Here is a 17529-nt window from a genome sequence, read left to right on the forward strand (position 1 = left end):
CATAACGATACATAAAAATCAGGGCGCGGGTGGCGCTTGGTGGTAGAGCACTTGTCTGGCAGGTGGGCGGATTTAGGTTTGATTTCTTGGCACCACACACACACACAAATGACAAAGCAAGTTGAGTGTGGAGGTTTACACTTGTGATACCAGTACTTTGGGGTCTGAGGCAGGAGGATTACAGATTCAGGGCCAGCCTATATTCTACAGTGGGCCACTTGTCTCAAGAACCCAAGAAGTGATTCAAGTGTGGTGGCATATGCCTTTAGTCCCAGCACCTAGGGCGGAGAGGCTGGGGGAGCTACTTCTGTGAGTTTGAGGCTAGCCCAGACTTCATAGCAAGTTCCCAGGCTAGTGAGACTCTTCTGGGAACACAAGAAGTGGGGATATGTGTAGTTTAGCTGGCCTAGATGCTGAAGGCCAAGTTCAGTCCTAGCACTTCGGTATTCCAGTACCGTGGGGGTCCCTTGTGCAGTTCCTTTGTCCTCTGGACTCAGGTGCACATTTCCCTCTTGATGGTTCTGTTGACATTTCCGCATCGCAAGTTTTTAAGAGGGATGGATGAGCCTGGGTTGAGGCCCATAGAGACAGGTGCCAGGGACCAGGGTAAGGCTCTGGCTTTCATGTTTTGAGACAAGGTCTAGTCCCTGTCAGTTAGGCTGTTTAAAATGAAGACCATCATCCATCCTGTTTGGCAGCCACCTGAGTGTTGGGAGCTGATGCCGGTACCTCTGCTGCGGGCTGGTTTAGAATATACTGCCCAAGAGGCACAAAGCACCTTGGATCCTGACACCGGGTCTCAAGTTCAAAGCCAGGCTAGACAACCCACAAGCAGAGCCTGTCTCAAAAACAAAACAAAAAAGCAATAAAAAAGGTGATGGACAGGAATGGGGGAGTGACCTAACCATGTGTTCGGGACCCCTCTCCACCCAGGTAGAGCTAGCTGCATCCAAGAACTTTGGAGGTGGGATCACGGCGGGACCTTTCTGCCCAGCAGATCCTTTGCTGTTTGAAGTGTTTTCTCCACTCTATTTATATGTGATTACCACATGTGTTGGCCTTGACACTGGTCAGCTGAGTCTCCGTGTTGACTCAGAGAGTGATCTGGGTGGCTAAGAATGACAGCCTAGACCTCAGAGCAAGCTTGGGGAAATGGCCTCTGAAAACTAACCAGATAATGCTGGTCTCTATTTCTGGGTGTTGACATTAAGTAACCAGCAGACTAATCAGAACCCTGAGGTAGGATAGACTGCTCGGACAGACAGTGTGCCTAGTGAGCCTGCCGCTGTCCTCATTCTAGTGCTTGGGAGCCTACAGTTAAATCTGAATGACCACAAATTTGGCCTGGTCATAAACTGGATATCTGTGGGCAGAGCAAGGGTTGCTGCACACAAGACAGAGCCTTCCCAGGGCAACCTTCCCACTGTTCTCAACCTTCTATGCTGTGACCCTTATGTACGGTTTCTCATGTGACCCCAACCATAAAATTCTTCTGTTACGACTTCATAACTAATGTTACTACTGTTAGGAATCGCAGGTAAATATCTGATATTCAGAATGATAAGCAACCTGGAAAGGGGAACTGTGGGGCTGGAGTGAGAGGCCCTGACTCAAAAACACAAAACCCCAAACCAGCTGGGTGTGGTGGCACAGACTTTAATCTCAGCCAGAGACAGGCAGATTTCTGAGTTGAGGGTCATCTAGGGCTACACAGTATGATTCTGTTTCAAAAAACCAAACTGATTTGCATGTGAGACGGAGATAGGATTCTATGTAGCCCAGGTTGGCCTCAGACTCCTAATTCTGTGTCTACCTCCCAAATTCTGAGGTGGCAGGTTTTGGTCACCACACCCACTCCAATGGCTGGAGACTTTGCTTTGTCCTCCAGTCTTTGCCTGACTCTTAAGCAGAAGTGCCCATGACCTATGCTGCCAAGGCCCTAACTGCAGCAGTGGGTATTGCCAGCGCTCAGAAGAGACACCAGATCTCTAACCTCAGACCTTTAGAGAGGGAGGTTTGACTCCCACACAGTTCCCCCACCTCCCGTATGTGCCTGGTGAGGTCAGACTCTGCTGGTCTGGAGTCATCCTGCCTCCAAAGACAAGGCCAGGAAACTGTAGCTCCCCATGATCCCAAGGGACCTCAAAACAGGAAAGCATGTCTGAGAGACACCTTCATTTTGAATCTACATTGTTGGAGTCTGGCTACCAATGTGATGAACGTGACTGGATTTTTTTTTTCCAAAAAATGATTTATTTACTTTATGTGCCTTGGTGTTTTTCCTGCATCCATGTCTGTATGAGAGTGTCTGGTACCATGGTATTGGAGTTACAGACAGTTGTTAACTGCCGTATGGGTGCTGGGACTTGAACCTGGGTCCTCCAGAAGAGCAGCCAGTGCTCTTAGCCACAGAGCCATCTCTCCAGCTCCTTGTTATTTTTGAATCACATATAGAGCCAGATTTTCAGGAGGGGTTCTTGAGGTTGTAGGTTTTGAGGTTTGGGTTGTTTGGGTGGTTCTGAGGATGGAACTCAGTGATTCAGACACTCCTTAAGAATCACTCTACCAGTGCTCGCTTCGGCAGCACATATACAAAAATTGGAACGATACAGAGAAGATTAGCATGGCCCCTGCGCAAGGATGACACGCAAATTCGTGAGGCATTCCATATTTATGTAAATTATAATTTTTAAAAAAGAAAAGAAAAAAAAAAGAATCACTCTACCACCGGGTGGTGGTGACGCACGCCTTTAATCCCAGCACTCAGGAAGCGGAAGCGGATCTCTGAGTTCAAGGCCAGCCTGGTCTACAAGAGCTAGTTCCAGGACAGGCTCCAAAGCCACAGAGAAACCTTGTCTTGAAAAACAAATACAAGTCATTCTCCTGGGCTGGAGAGATGGCTTAGTGGTTAAGAGTACTGGCTGTTCTCCCAAAAGACCTGGGTTCAATTCCCAGCACCCAAGATCTGATACCTCACACAGACATTTATGCAGGTAAAACACCAAATGCACATAAAATAAAAATAAAAAATGGTTTAAAAAAGTACTGGCTGCTCTTCCAGAAGTCCTGAGTTCAATTCCAAGCAACCACATGGTGGCTCACAACCATTTATAATGAGATCTGGCGCCCTCTTCTGGTGTTCGGGCATATATGCAGGCAGAACACTAAATACATATAATAAATCTTTAAAAAAAAAATCAGTTTACATCCCTACCCCAGCCAGTCACTAGGGAATGCTAGACAAGTGCTTTGGCTGAATGACCCCTTGATGGGGACCACCACCAACCTATGCCCTGGTGTTCTTAGTTGGAGGACTGTCAGCTGTTTGGATCTCACGTGGCTTATCAGAACAGTAAGTAGTGCTTTCTAAAGGTACCCTTTCCATGCCGGTTAGGAGTTTTGCCAGCTGAGTGGTGGCACACACCTTTAATCACAGCAGAGGCAGGCAGATTCCTGAGTTCAAAGCCAGCCTGGTCTACAGAGCAAGTTCCTGGTCAGTCAGGGCTATGTAGAGAAACCCTGTCTCCAAAGAACCAGGAAAGAAGAAGGGGTTTGGCCTGCAGTGCCAGACTGCCTGCCTCGTCCTGCAATGCTGATTGTTGGAAATACTGCCATGCCTTCTCAGTGCCGGCGAGTTCAGCCGGCGAGGAGTAAGGCAGGGGTAACGGAACAGTGAGAAATCTTTACCTGGCCCTGAATCGATGAATTAGGGTCAAGAGAGATTTAGCAACCAACAGCTGGGTAAACCTATAAGAAGGTTCCAACGAACTATAAGCATTTTAGGTCAGTCCTTGAATATTATCATCCTAAATGTCCAAATTACCACAATGCCCTGTCCTACTGCTGGGAAAGAAGCAAGAGGAGCCATAAAAGACAGGGCCACACTATGTAGACCATGCTGGCCTGGAAACTCGGCACCATGCTCCCACCCTCACTGCCTCCCAAGCGCTGGGATTAAAAGCAGGAGCCAAAGACTGATAGCCTAGTGGTCGTGGACAAAACGAAGCCGGGTAAGTATAAAATAACAACATGGGCTGGAGCTCAGTTGGTAGAGTGTTTGCTTAACATGCACGGAGTCCTGCGTTCCATGCTCAGGACGGCGGAAACCCGTGTTGGGCACACCTGAAACCCCAGCACTCTGGGAGGTCTGACGATCAGTTCAAGGTTGAGGGCTGGGGCCGTGGCTCCGCCGTCAAGAGTGCTCCATGTACCCATGTCTGTTCACCAGGACCCAGCATCCACTTGGCAAGCCCGGTGACCTGTGCTCCAGAGCACCATCACCTGGAACTTTCTGGCTTCCAGGCTCGCTGAGGAAATTCAGATCTCAGGCTCAGGAGAAGGACCCTGCCTCAGGAATAGGTAGGAAGTGACAGTCCAGCACCCACTTCCGGCCTCCGCATATGCCTGTGTACATGCACCCACACAAAATCTTTTTTTAAAATTGCAAGGATATGTTCAAGACTAGCCTGGATTCCATGAAGCCAGTCTCGGAAATAAAATGAAAAGATGAGGCACAAAAGTAATGTGTGTGTGGGGGTGGGGGGAGGGGGGTTCGGCAGGAAGACCTGGAGTTCAAGCCTGCTTCTGTAAATTTGAGACTAGCCTGGGTTGCGTGTGACCTGCTCTCAAAAAAACAAAACAAAACAAAACAAAAAGCAAGTCCTGCCAGTCCCTAGGAGGAGTCATTCATCTGTAGTCTTTGAAGGAGGAGGTAAGGAGTGCTGTGAGTTCGAAGCCAGGTCACCCAGAGCTACAATTACACCACCCTCTCCCTCCCTCCCTCCCCCCCCTCGACATACACACACACACACACACACACATATTGTCTCTCTGTCTCTGTCTCTCTCAAACACACACACACACACACACACAGGCTAAGGAAGCAACAGTGTTAACTGGCCTGACCTTGAATCATTACCTAGTTACAGTGAGGCTGAACGCAAGGGTTGGGGCGGGGGGCGGGGGGGGGGTGAGGTGGAGGTGCTTGGGATTCAGGAGTCTTCCTGGCCCAAGTCTGGGATCCGTTCCCCATAACTCTAAGGGACTCCAGCACCATCGTCCTCTGCCTCCTCCTGGTGGACACTGCCAGTTCTGCAGCTGTCTCTGTTAGTGCGAGTGTCTGCTTAAAGAACCCTGATGGCAGCAGCGACCTCGAGCCCCGCTAATCAGAGATCTCCATTCCCGAGTGTCTGAGTACCTACACCTCTCCCCAAACACCTGGACTTCAGACGAAGTATTGTGCTACTTGCGTGTGCAAGCCATCCTAGAGTGACCACTACCCCATCTCTGGCCATTTCGGGATGCCCAGGTACCCGGATGTGAGCTAGGCGGGGCCGCGGCTCAGTCACGCTCCACCCCGCCAGGAGATCTTCCATCCTGCGCGTGGCAAGAGCCAATCACAAACCAGCATTTTGCCTCCGTGCCAATGGCCGGCCTGTTGCTGGGACTCCCATCCCTGCTTTGGAATCTGCCTGCTCAGCCGGCCAAAGCGCTAATGCGGGAGCTTATCCCGGCTTTCGGGACCTCTTTTCTCCCCTCCGTCTCCGCCTTTGCGGTCTTTACGGAATAATCTGCTCTGAGTTTTTTTAGGGCGTGAAAACCTTCACGGGAGTTGTCCCTGGAGGATGGGGCATCAGGCTCCAGGTGGTCCTTGCCGTCCGGGTTGCCATAGGAACCTCTCTCCGGCCTCTTAAAGCTTGCCACTGTTCCTCATCTCCAGATTACTGTCTGGAAACCACCCAAGAGGCCTACATTGTACCTGTCTCATAAAGTGGGGAAGCAGGGCTCAGTATGTTCGCATGCCAGTCCACACGCTCTTTGGGAGGGCTCAAAGGTGGGTGGCGAATCTGTCCATTTTCATCTCCTCCCACGCTGGCTCTTTGACAATGCACTAAGTGGGCGTGGGGCACACAGCTGAAGTCCTGAGGACCTGAGTCCCTTCTCTCTTTAGTATGCAAGGCTCCCAGCCTACCTGCCAGCCCTGGCCAAACATTGATAGCTTTAAATGAATGGTGGCCAGTTAGGAATTAGCTTGCAGTGAGGTCAGAAGAAGAAAGGATTGAAGGCCCCCTCCCTTGTCACCTCCTAACATAAAATTAGGGAAATGAAGCTAGGCGGTGATGGCCCATGCCTTTTATCCCAGCACTCAAGAAGCAGAGCCAGGCAGATCTCAGTGAGTTCGAGGCCAGCCCGGTCTATATAGCTAGTTCCAGGGCAGTCAGGGTTACACAGAGAAATCCTACCTCAAAAAACAAACAAACAAACAAACAAAGCTGATTAGCAAGTTCTGCCTCATGGCTCAGGTTTATAATCCTAGCTCCAGGGGTGCGGTTGGCATATGTGGGTGCTGAGACAGGAGGATGGCAAGTTGAAGTCCAGCCTGGGCAACTTAATGAGATCCTATTTGAAATAAGAATGGATAGGGAAAAGGGGATTAGATTAGCTCAGGGCAAGTAGACCTCTTGCCCAGAATCCCCCCGTGAGGGGCTTCCTGGGTATGTGACCCAATAGTAGAGCACCCGTTTAGGTTTAGAATCCCCCAGTAAGGAGATAGGGGCTTGGCTTAGTGGTAGAGCCCCTGCCTAGAATCCTTCAGTGAGGGGCTGGGATGTGGCTCAGTGGTAGAGCACCTGCCTAGAATCCCCCAGTGAGGGGCTGGGGGCGTGACTTAGTGGTAGAGCCCCTGACTAGAATCCCCCAGTGAGGGGTTGGGAGCGTGGCTTAGAGATAGAGTACTTACCTAGCATAAGTAAGGTTCTAGGTTCCATTCCCAATGCCACAGAATCAAATACTTGGAGCTCACTGTTTGTGCACACACTAAAATGGGTTCGACCTCCAGCACCGCAAAAATGATAAAAGATGAGTGTGGCTTTTTGCTTGTTTGTTTGTTTGTATTTGATACAGGGGTTCTCTGTGTAGCCCTGATTGTCCTAAAACTCACTCTGTAGACCAGGATGACCTCAAACTCACTGAGATCCACCTGCCTCGTCTCCTAAGTGCTGGGACTAAAGACTAAAGGCGTACACCACCACTGTCATGTCATGTATACTTCTAATCCCAGTATTTGGGAGGTTGTGGCAGGAGGATCAGGGGTTCAAAGCCAACTTGAAACAAAACCAGGTATCTCAGTTAGCAGAATGCTTACCTAGTCCTCACAAAGCCCGTGGCCCCACCCCCACATAAGTCTCCTGTGAAGCATGCCTGTAATATTGGAGGCCAGAAGATTAAGAATACAAAATCCTTCTAGGTTACATAGCAAGTTCAAGATTGGACTGCATGAGACCCTGTGTGTGTTTTTTTGATTTTGGGGGGTTTGTTATTATTGTTGTTTGTTATGCCCAAATCCTCGAAGTCCCTGCAAAAGCCAACAAGGAAACCGAGTCCTGTATGTAAAAGCAAAGAGCCTTTATTTTAATCAAGTTTGCAAACTCGGTCTCTTCGCATGTCCAACATATTGTAATAACCGGAGAGCCCCGAGCTCAATTAGAATTTTTATAGTAGTAAAGGTGAGGTTGAGGGGTTTCTGAGGTTCAGGACCCCTGATTGGCTGACATTTGTCTAGGTGTTCTGGTGAATGTGCGCTGGCAGGTGATCCTATCTACAGCGGTTGGAATGTTAGGCATTTCCTTTGGATGTCTGTTCTTGGGCGGTGGTCGGGCCCTGCAACCAGGTATTGCCTCAGGGTAAACTACTGAGACTCGGGCCTCTTATTAAATTTATCGAGGGCCGAGTTCTACTCTGGCGGATGATAATGGTTAGAAAATAAAGAACTTTCTTTGGGTGACCTGTCCATACTTAGCTTATCATGGCTGGCCCCTACATTATTATTTTGTTTTTTGAGACAGGTTTCTCTGTGTAGGCCTGGCTGTCCTGGAACTTTTTCTATTAACTGGGCTGACCTCGGACTCAGAGATCTGCCTGCCTCTTCCTCCAGAAATGCACCACCACTACCAGCTGAGAACCTGTTTTTAAAAGGGGGAGGGGTAGCTGAAACTGGGCGGTGGTGGTGCATGCCTTTAATCCCAGCTCTTGGAACGTAGAAGCAGGTGAATCTTTGTGTTCAAGACCAACCTGGTCTACACAGTGAGTTCCAGGACTACTAGGACTACAGAGAGACCCTGTCTCAAAAACAAAACAAGACAAAACAAAACCAACCAAATAAAGATGGGGAAAAGCAGGGGGTGATGGATGGTTCAATAGTTACAAGTTTGTATTGCTTTAGTAAAATTCAGTTTTCAGTACCCACCTCTGGTGACTCAAAACTACTTGTAACTCCAGTTCCAGGGGATCCAACGCCCTCTTCTGGCCTCTGCAGGCACCTACACTTATGTGCACATACCCACACACAGATTTAATTAAAAAATAGTTTTTAAAGGAGGTGGTGACACATGCCTTTAATCACAGCACCCAGAAGGCAGAGGCCAGTAGATTACTGAATTTGAGTCCAGTCTGGTCTAATAGTGAGTTATAGGACAGTCAGAGCTACACAGAGAAACCCTGTCTTGAAAAAAACAAAACCAATACCCAACACAAAAGCAAAAATCAAAACAACCCCCAAAACTAAAACACTAGGGCTGGAGCGTTGGCCCATCTTTTAAGACTGTATCCTGCTGTTGCAGAGGGCCTGAGCTCAATCCCCAGCTTCCATGTTGGGTGGCTCACACTCATCTGTAACTCCAGCTCCAGAGAACTCGGTGTCTCTGGTTCGTCAGGTACCTGCACTCATAAGCCTGTGCCCAAACACAGACACATACATACACACATAATTAAAAATGAATAAATGATACTCAGGAGGCAGAGGCAGGTGGATCGTATGAGTTTGAGGCCTGCCTGGTCTACAAAGTGAGTTCCAGGACAGCCAAGGCTAAACAGAGAAACCTTGTTTTAAAGAGGAAGAAGGAGAAGAAGAAGAAGAAGAAGAAGAAGAAGAGGAAGAGGAAGAGGAAGAGGAAGAGGAAGAGGAAGAGGAAGAGGAAGAGGAAGAAGAAGAAGAAGAAGAAATTAAATTTTAAAACACGCACAAAAAATGGCCAGAGATTTGATTCCAGGCAGTTTGTCTCAAATGCTCACAAGTACAAGAATGGTCCTCTGCTGCCTCTTAGTGGCCTAGCATTGCTGATGAATGATTGGCAACTAGCAGGTGCCGGCTGGGAGCAGCAGCATTAGACACAGTAATCAACAATTCTTGTCCAGAAGACACACCAGGGAAGGCCAAAGGCCTAGAACCCAGATGTGGCTGCCAGACCTACGATAACAGAATGGGCTGGCAGCCAGGGGGCTTGAGCACAGCCAGTCTCACGGCAGAAACAGGGTTTCTCTGTGTAACCTTGACTGTCTTGGAACTTGCTCCGTACACCAGGCTGGCCTCAAACTCACAGAGACCTGCCTGCTAGGAACTCCTTTTCAATACTAAAGATCTCTCTTTCTTTCTCTCTCCCTCCCTCTCTCTTTCTCTCCCGCTGTTTCCTGCATGTGGAGGGCAGAGGACAGTGCTAGTGTCCAGAAATGCCACCGTCTGCTTCCTTGGAAGCAGGTTCCTTCTTTGGTCTAGAATTTACTGATTAAGCTAGGCTGGCTGCCTGCGAGCTTCTGGAATCCGCTATTTCCGCCTCATTGGAATGGGATTACAAGCATGCTCCACCATGCCCAGGATTTTCACATGAATAAAATCCCCCAGAAGGGATCGAACTCAGGTCTCCATGCTTGCTAGGCAAGCTCTTCACCAACTGGGCTGTCTTCCCAGATCGTAAAACTTCTTCTCTAGTCTGATAAACCTAAGAAGTTGGGTAGAGATCCCCTGGGTACTGTGGAGTATCTGGGCAAGTATCTGGGGACTTTGGTGGCAGGGAACTAGGAATATGGGCATCATTCAGGGCTGTCTCAAAGCCTGATGAAGGTGGGCTTCTTCCCTGGATATGACTTGCTCAGCCCTGAACTTACCCTCTGAATTTACCTGAGCTTACTTGAGCTTACTTGCTGAGGATCAGGGACTTTTCCCCCAAAGATCACTTTCTCCTTCCCTGAGGCCATGGCTCTGGGACTTCAGGACACCAATGAAAGATCAACCTGTGTGGACACTATCTGGTCCAAAAGAAACAAGAGACATATTGCTCTTCCATTAACACATGCCCGGGGGGCCTATGCCAGCCTCCAAGATCCATGTTAGCCTCCAGGCTCCCCCAGACCTTACTCACAAGTACTTGTTTATACCTCAAAGCCCCCACCCAGCTCACAGGCTCTCTCCTTACTAGTCTCTTATAACCATGAAGATTCTACCTCCGGCCCCAATTCTCTGCTTTCCTGAGAGACAGCCTGGGCAGTTTGGAATAAACTTTCTCCCCTTTCACCCACAGAGTGACTGTTTTGATTTCTTTGTTGTTGTTGTTGTTTTTCCAGACAGGGTTTCCCTGGGTAGCCTCGGCTGTCCTGGACCTCGCTCTGTAGGCCAGGCTGGCCTCAAACTCAGAGAGTTCTGCCTGCCTCTCAAGTGCTGGGATTAAAAACGTGCAACACCACTGTCTTGTTTGTCTTGGCTTCTCTGCCTGTGCCCCTCAAATTCAGACCCCAGCAGGGCTCAAGGCCTGAGGCTGGGATGCTAAAAGGGTGCTTGTTCCTGGAAGGAAGGTGGCACACACCTGTAATCCCTACACTTGCTAAGCAGAAACGGGGCCGAGCGTGTACAAAACCCTGGCTCCCATCTTCAGCACTGCATAAAACAGGGAAGATGGCGCGAACTTGTAATTCCCAAGCTCAGCAGGTGGAAGTAGGAGGATTAGAAGTTCAGGGTCATATTCCTGGCTACATGTCAAATTGGAGGCCAGCCTGGGCTATGGGAATCCTGTCTGTCCATCCCATCCATCCATCATCTATCTATAAATGAATATGTTAAGTCAAGTTTTTATAAGTCCAATAAACAAACAAGCGAACAGCATCAAAAAAGAGGGAACATGATGTCCCAAGCTAGGACAGTGTGGGACAGAGTTAAGTAAGTGGGTGGAAGTCAGAGAGGGACAGAAGGAGATAAACCAGAGTTCAGAGGGTCCAGGCTGGATAGAGAGCTGAACTGGGTCAGAACCCGGAGAAGGCACGAACTTAGAGAGGAGGTCAGTATTGACTCCAACCAGCTTGATTTCTACCATTGCAAGGGACTAACAATATGTCAGAGGTCAGAAAATTGAACTCAGGGTGGGCCTGAACCCGGGAGCATGTCTCCTGCAGGAAGCTCCCTGCTCCTCAAAGTTGCCCAAACAGCGCCACCTGCTGAGGACCAAGTGTTTAAACACGTTTGCCTACGGGAGACCTTTCCCAATTAAACTATGGCCAAAATGGGATAGAATAGCTTGGGGGAAAAAAAGAAAAGAAAAAAATATATATATTTATGAAAGAAAGGGGGCCGGGTGTGGTGACACAGGCCTTTAATCCCAGCATTTTGGAGGCAGAAGCAGACAGTGTTGGGTCTACAGGGGTCACACAAAGATGGGGGACAGACCGCCAAAGTCTATTAAACCAGGAGCAAACTTTATTCCAGGGAAAAAAATTAAAAAATAAATCTCCATGGGGCACAAAAAGCTTATCAACTAGCTGAGACCACAGCCAGAGATAGACTTGTAAGGCCGTGGCAAAGGACGGTTTCTGACTTCCCCTTTTTATAGCAAGAAGCAACAAGCATTAGGCATGAACAAAGGAATTTTTACGATCTTGAGGTAAAACTTAGATACAAATTGCCTTTTTTTACATTTTCATTTGCAGAGTTTTTCTGTTAAGCTAGTGTTTGTGTTTAGTTCATTGTTTTTCCCTGGCGCCCCCGAGGGTGCTTACCAAAGCTCTGCACACCCCTGGTACCGCCAGTTTTGCATAGCAGGGAAGGGTATGGGAAAATGCACAACCAAAAAGTCAGATACATCCCATCATTTGAAAGCTAACTCAGCTATCATCAATTGCTGGTTATGAGTGGCTGGGGGGTATCTAAATGCTGAGCCTCCGTTTGCAGAGGGACCCTCAGTTTACAGAGGACGCTTCAGCCTTGCAGACAGAGTTATTGATTGTAAAGAAGAGTAGCCCAGTGTCAATAATTAATCCTTAAGCTACTGACAAAGCTGCTGACCGCCTGCTCTCATTCTCCTAGTCTGACAACTTTGTATTGCTTTATTTCTACATTTTTATTTCCGGAATCTATATTTCTATATTCTTATTCTTGGACTCTTCAGCAGATCTCTGTGAGTTTGAGGTCAGGTTGGTCTACAAAGCAAGTTCCAGAATAGCCTAGACTGTTAACACAGAGAAACCCTGTCTCAAACACACACACACACACACACACACACAAAAAAAAAAAGGAAGGAAGAGAGAGAGAGAAGGAGGAGGAGGAGGAGGATTTGGGGTTCCAGCATCCAATGAATGAAATAAAGGAAATACAAAGGACAGGACTCCACTGCTCCTCACTGTGATGGAGAAGAAGGTTTATACAGAGGTGTGGGAAAGCACGTCTAGAGGCAGGGAAATCTGGGAGAGTCCAGAATGGACACGACCTTATGACCTTGAGCCATGTGAGCAGGGGGAGGGAGAGAGGGGAACAGGTGCATCAACCAGGAGGCCCAAAGAGTAGAGGAAAGGGATCAGGTAACCAAAGTGGTTGGATTATCTAGGGAAGGGCAGCTGGGGGAAGGGCAACCCAGTCCCTGGGCTAAAGAGTTTAGGGTAGCAGGGTGGGGTGTGCCAGCCAGGAGGACCCTGTAACAGGTCGGGACTGAAGGATGCAGGATGAACCCAGAGGCCAGGTTCACTCTGATATGCTAAATAGACACCTTGGTCATTTGTCCCAGGTTTGAAACCTAACAGGAGGTACTTTTCGTCTGTTTTGAAATAGGGTTCCGTGTAGCCCAGAGTAGCTTCGAACTCTATGTAGCCAAAGTATGGCCTTTGACTTCCGATCCTCCTGCCTCCACCTGGTGAGTGCTGGGGTTACTCGTCTATGTACCGTGAGAATCACAAGGTTGGGCATGCGTCCTAGGACTTCACACACTAGACAAGCATTTCACCAGTTGAGCCCCAGTCTTCTCATAATGCCTCTTTTAGGTTGTTTCCTTCACTTGCCTCATCAAGAGCATGGATTTGGACAACAGGTGCCAGAGGACCTGCTTGGACTGACTTGGAGGGCAGATGTTATCACTAGGAGAGGCATAGAAAAGTACAGGACCTGCCGGGCAGTGGTGGCTCATACCTTTAATCCCAGCACTCGGGAGGCAGAGGCAGGTGGAACTTCATGAGTTCGAGGCCAGCATGGTCTACAAAGTGAGTTCCAGGACAGTCAGGGCTCTACACAGAGAAACCCTGTCTCAAAACAAAACAAAACAAAAATTACAAACAAGCAAAACAAAACAAAAAAAGAAATGAAAAGTTTAGGACCATGTATTAGCCCGGGACTGAGGATCACTTGGGTGTCCCATGGGTCCCTGGGAGACCCAGAGACAGTGAAATTTGAGCAATGGCCACAGGAACATGAAACCATAAGGAATCTAGACCTACCACCCTCAGCTGGGGACCAGAGGATACTGCATTAGCTGCTCTTTTGTCCCTGTGACAAAGACACTTGGAAAAATAACTTAAGGAAGAAAGGGTGACTTTAACTCATGGTTTCTGGATTGTGTGGCCCACCGTAGCCTTCCTGGTGTGCTGTGGGTGTGTGAGGTAGCTGGTGTTCACGTGTTGCCAGACCGAGGAGAAGAGAGAGTACGGACAGAGCTAAGAGTGGGCTGTGATCTTCAAAGGCCTCCTGGAAGAGACCTGGGTCCACCAGCTAGGCTCTGCTTCCTAAGGCCCCACGATCTTCAAATCTGTCACAAGTCTGTGATCCCAGCATTCAAGAGGTAGAGACAGGAATATCGGGAATCCTCATCCATCTTCCTTGGCACAGTAGGTTGAAAACCAGCATGGGCTACACGGGAACCAGTTTCAAAAAACAAAGGAATGGGGATGGGTGTTACTGGAGAGATAGCTCAATGGTAAAGAACACTGGCTGCTCTTCCAGAGGTTCTGAGTTCAATTTCCAGCAGCCACATGGTGGCTCACAACCATGTAGTTGTTGTAATGGAATCTGATGCCCTCTTCTGGCATAAAGCCATATACGCAGGTAGAGCGCTCATCTATAAATGAAATAAATAAATCTAAAAAAAAAAATGGGCATGGTGGCACATGCATTTAATCCTTTAATCCTAGCACTTGGGAGGCAGAGGCAGGCAGATCTCTGAGTTTAAGGCTAGCCTGGTCTACACAGTGAGTTCCATGACAGTCAAAGATACACCAAGATCTTTGTCTTTTCAAGACAGGGTTCTGTCTTGAAAAAAAAAGTATACACTGTTCTTGGAGAGAAACTTAGTCCAGTTCCCAGCACCTATTTTGGATGGCTCACAACCACCAGGAATTTCAGCTCCCGGGGATTCAATGCCCTCTTCTGGACTCTGTGTGTACTGCATTTACATGCACCTACACACACACACACACACACACACACACACACACACACACAAATTATAAGACTGATGGGCACTTACTGGGCTAAGGAGGCAAATACATTCAATAATTTCAAATAACAGGTGGGTTAAGATGCAGCATATATTTAATCATAGTACTTGGGAAGCAGAGGCAAGGGGATGTCTGTGAGTACAAGGTCAGCCTGGACTATACAGAAAGACTCTGTCTCAATAAGTCAGAAAACCAACCAACCAATAATAATAACAACAATACCAAAATAAGGCCATATGGGCCTCTGCACCAAAGGTGGTGAAGGAGTTGGCTTTAGGCTCATGGAGACTCACAATGGCAGCCACCATAGGCTCAGAAATTTGAAAAGCTGAGAGCATTAGAAAGAGCAGGAGACCCCACAATTCCCTGGGTCTAAAGAATGACAAAGCTTGGTTCTGACAAGAAGGACTGGGACCATAATTAGCTCCTAGAACAATGTATGGAAACATAGTTTCAAATAGAATGTGGTCCCAAGAGTGGGTGTGGAGAGCTGGAGAGATGGCTCAGAGGTTAAGAGCACCAGCTGCTCTTCCAGAGGTCCTGAGTTCAATTCCCAACAACCACATGGTGGCTCACAACCATCTGTAATGAGATCTAGTGCCCTCTTTTGGACTGCAGGCATACATGCAGGCAGAACACTGTATACATAATAAATAATATTTTTTTTTTTTAAAAAAAAAGAGTGGGTGTGGACTCCTGAGAGATGGTGGAATTGGGAAAGAGCCGGGGCCCGAGATCCTGAGGTGGAGGAGCCAGGTTGCCTGTGGAGAATTTTAAACATGGTGCTTAAGGGTTTGTCAGCAGCAGCAGTCGGAGGTCAGCAGAAGTGGGAAGTAAAGTGCCTACAAAATCTCTGCTCCTGGCTGAGTCGGCACAGCTCCCGGCCCCTCAGAACCTGGACGATGAGGGGTCCTGGTGGAGGGAGCCGTCTTATAACAGAGCCTTTGCCCTTTCCTCTCAACCTAGGCAGCTTGCCTGTCGGGATATGGGAACCCCTTCAGAATCTAGCTGATCTTAGGGTGTCCCCAAGCAGGATTCTTTAGCTTTTTGGAGAGACTGAACTGTCCCCTTCTGTGACCCTTAGGTCCCGAAAGCTTGGTACAGCTGACGTCACTGACCGCACGTGCTAAGCTGAGGCCTCAGAGACATCCCAGCAGTCCCGCCTCCGGGTGCAGGAGAAAGAAACACCAGATGCTGGAGATCTTACCATCTCTGGACTCTCATGCTGCACTCTATGAAGGCCGTGGGACTCGCCCTGACACAAACTCTACTTGTGAGACAAAGCCTCTGGGCATGGAATCGGGGATCTCACTGCGGTCTGGGACTGAAGCGCCATCTCCCTGTTCGGTTGCCCAGCCAGGACTTGCAGACATTATCTCTCACTTTTCTCCCTCCATAAAGACTAACAGAAGCTGAATTAGAATTTATTTATTCTGGTTTGGGGGACTGAACCCTACCCTGGACTATGCACTTTCTAAGAATTTATGAAGTCGAGGCAAAATCAAGGTGGTGCCTTGTCTCTCATTTTCTCACCATTTTCTTCTTCTTCTTCTTCTTCTTCTTCTTCTTCTTCTTCTTCTTCTTCTTCTTCTTCTTCTTCTTCTTCTTCTTCTTCTTCTTCTTCTTCTTCTTCTCCTCCTCCTCCTCCTCCTCCTCCTCCTCCTCCTCCTCCTCCTCCTCCTCCTCTCCTCCTCCTCCTCTTCCTTCCTTCTCCTCCTTCTCCTCCTCCTCCTTCTTCTTTCTTCTCCTTCTTCCCCCCTGTTTTTCGTTTTACAGGTCAGGCTGTAGCTCTGACTGTCCCAGGCTGGCCTTGACCTACAGAGATCCACCTGCCTCTGCCTCCAGCATGCTGGGATGAAAGGCCACCACTGCCTGGCTGGCCTTGTCTCCTGTTGACCCTGGTCACAGCAGTTGACTCCTGGGTAGCTGTATGGCTGCTGGCGCCCTAGGTGGCCTGTGGTAGTGTGCATAGAGGCTCCTGGAGACAGAGATGGAATCTCCCCTCTCCCACCATTTCACCTTTGTTGTCATCATTTACTTAATCAAGTTCTGTTCTGTAAAACTTAAAAAAAGTGGGCCTGAATTCCCAGAAGCCCCCTCCCTCACCCCCTGTTAGATTTGTAACAAAAGTAATGTGGATGGAGATAGTGTTTCTTTTCTTTTCTTTTTTAAGTTGGAAAGTAACTATTTGCTTTACGGAGTTGGTCAGAGTCCTCCCAGAACTTTTGGAACGTCTTGGTGCCAGCAGCCTTGGTGACCTCCAGCACACTATCTTGCTCACTCAGGGGCCTGCCCTCTCCATGGTGACAATATCATTGGTCTGGACATCTCTGAAACGGGGGTGGGAGGGAGGACGGGGCACAGACATGTTCTCGTGGTGATTCTCAAAGCGATTGGACTTTCAGGGTGTAGTAGATAGAGATTGTGCCAGAGAATGACGAAGGTCCTCTGCATCTTCATCTTGGTCACTACACCAGACAAGATCGGACCTCCGATGGAGATGTTATTAGTGAAGTGGGGGGAGGTTCTTGTCTATGTAGGTGCCCTTGATGGCCTCCTCGAACTTCTTGAATCCTGGACTAATGTTCTTGTACCAAGGGAGGGTCTCTTTGTCAGTTTCTCCCAGCAGAATCCACTTCTTGATTTGAAAGATTGTGGGCTGCTTTTGGGAAGCTCGCAGGGTCTGAACGGTCATCATCTTTCTGGCAAACTGGGGCAGGGGGAGGGGACATAGTGTTTCTAAAGCAGTGTTAGACCCAGGAGCTATGGCACAGCTGGTAAAGAGGCAATGTGATAGAATTCCCACAGGACCAAGGTCATCCTGCAAGAGCCTTGTAACTCCATCTCCAGCCTCAGGAAGGCCAGAGGCACACCAACCAATCACCAAGAAAACTCAGCCTCTGCTTCCCCATTCTATCTAGGTCTTCATCTCCATGGTAGCACATTTTCCAGATAGACATCTCCTGGGAGCCGAAAACATTGAAGCTGCTGCCCAAAGACAGCGATTGCAAC

At 48.5% G+C, this 17529-nt stretch overlaps 1 non-coding gene and 1 pseudogene across 1 annotated transcript; one reads left to right on the forward strand and one right to left on the reverse strand.

The window, feature by feature from the left end:
* Positions 1 to 2568: 2568 nt before the first annotated feature.
* LOC125400221 (U6 spliceosomal RNA) lies at positions 2569 to 2675 on the forward strand. The gene has a single exon (XR_007231906.1). It is a non-coding gene; the product is annotated as a U6 spliceosomal RNA (small nuclear RNA).
* A 12659-nt stretch (positions 2676 to 15334) lies between these two features.
* Positions 15335 to 17215, reverse strand: LOC125400188 (small ribosomal subunit protein uS17 pseudogene; annotated as a pseudogene).
* Between the last annotated feature and the right edge of the window lie 314 nt (positions 17216 to 17529).

Source organism: Myodes glareolus, chromosome 2, assembly GCF_982192425.1.
Source record: "Myodes glareolus chromosome 2, mMyoGla1.1, whole genome shotgun sequence".
Taxonomy (NCBI): domain Eukaryota; kingdom Metazoa; phylum Chordata; class Mammalia; order Rodentia; family Cricetidae; genus Myodes; species Myodes glareolus.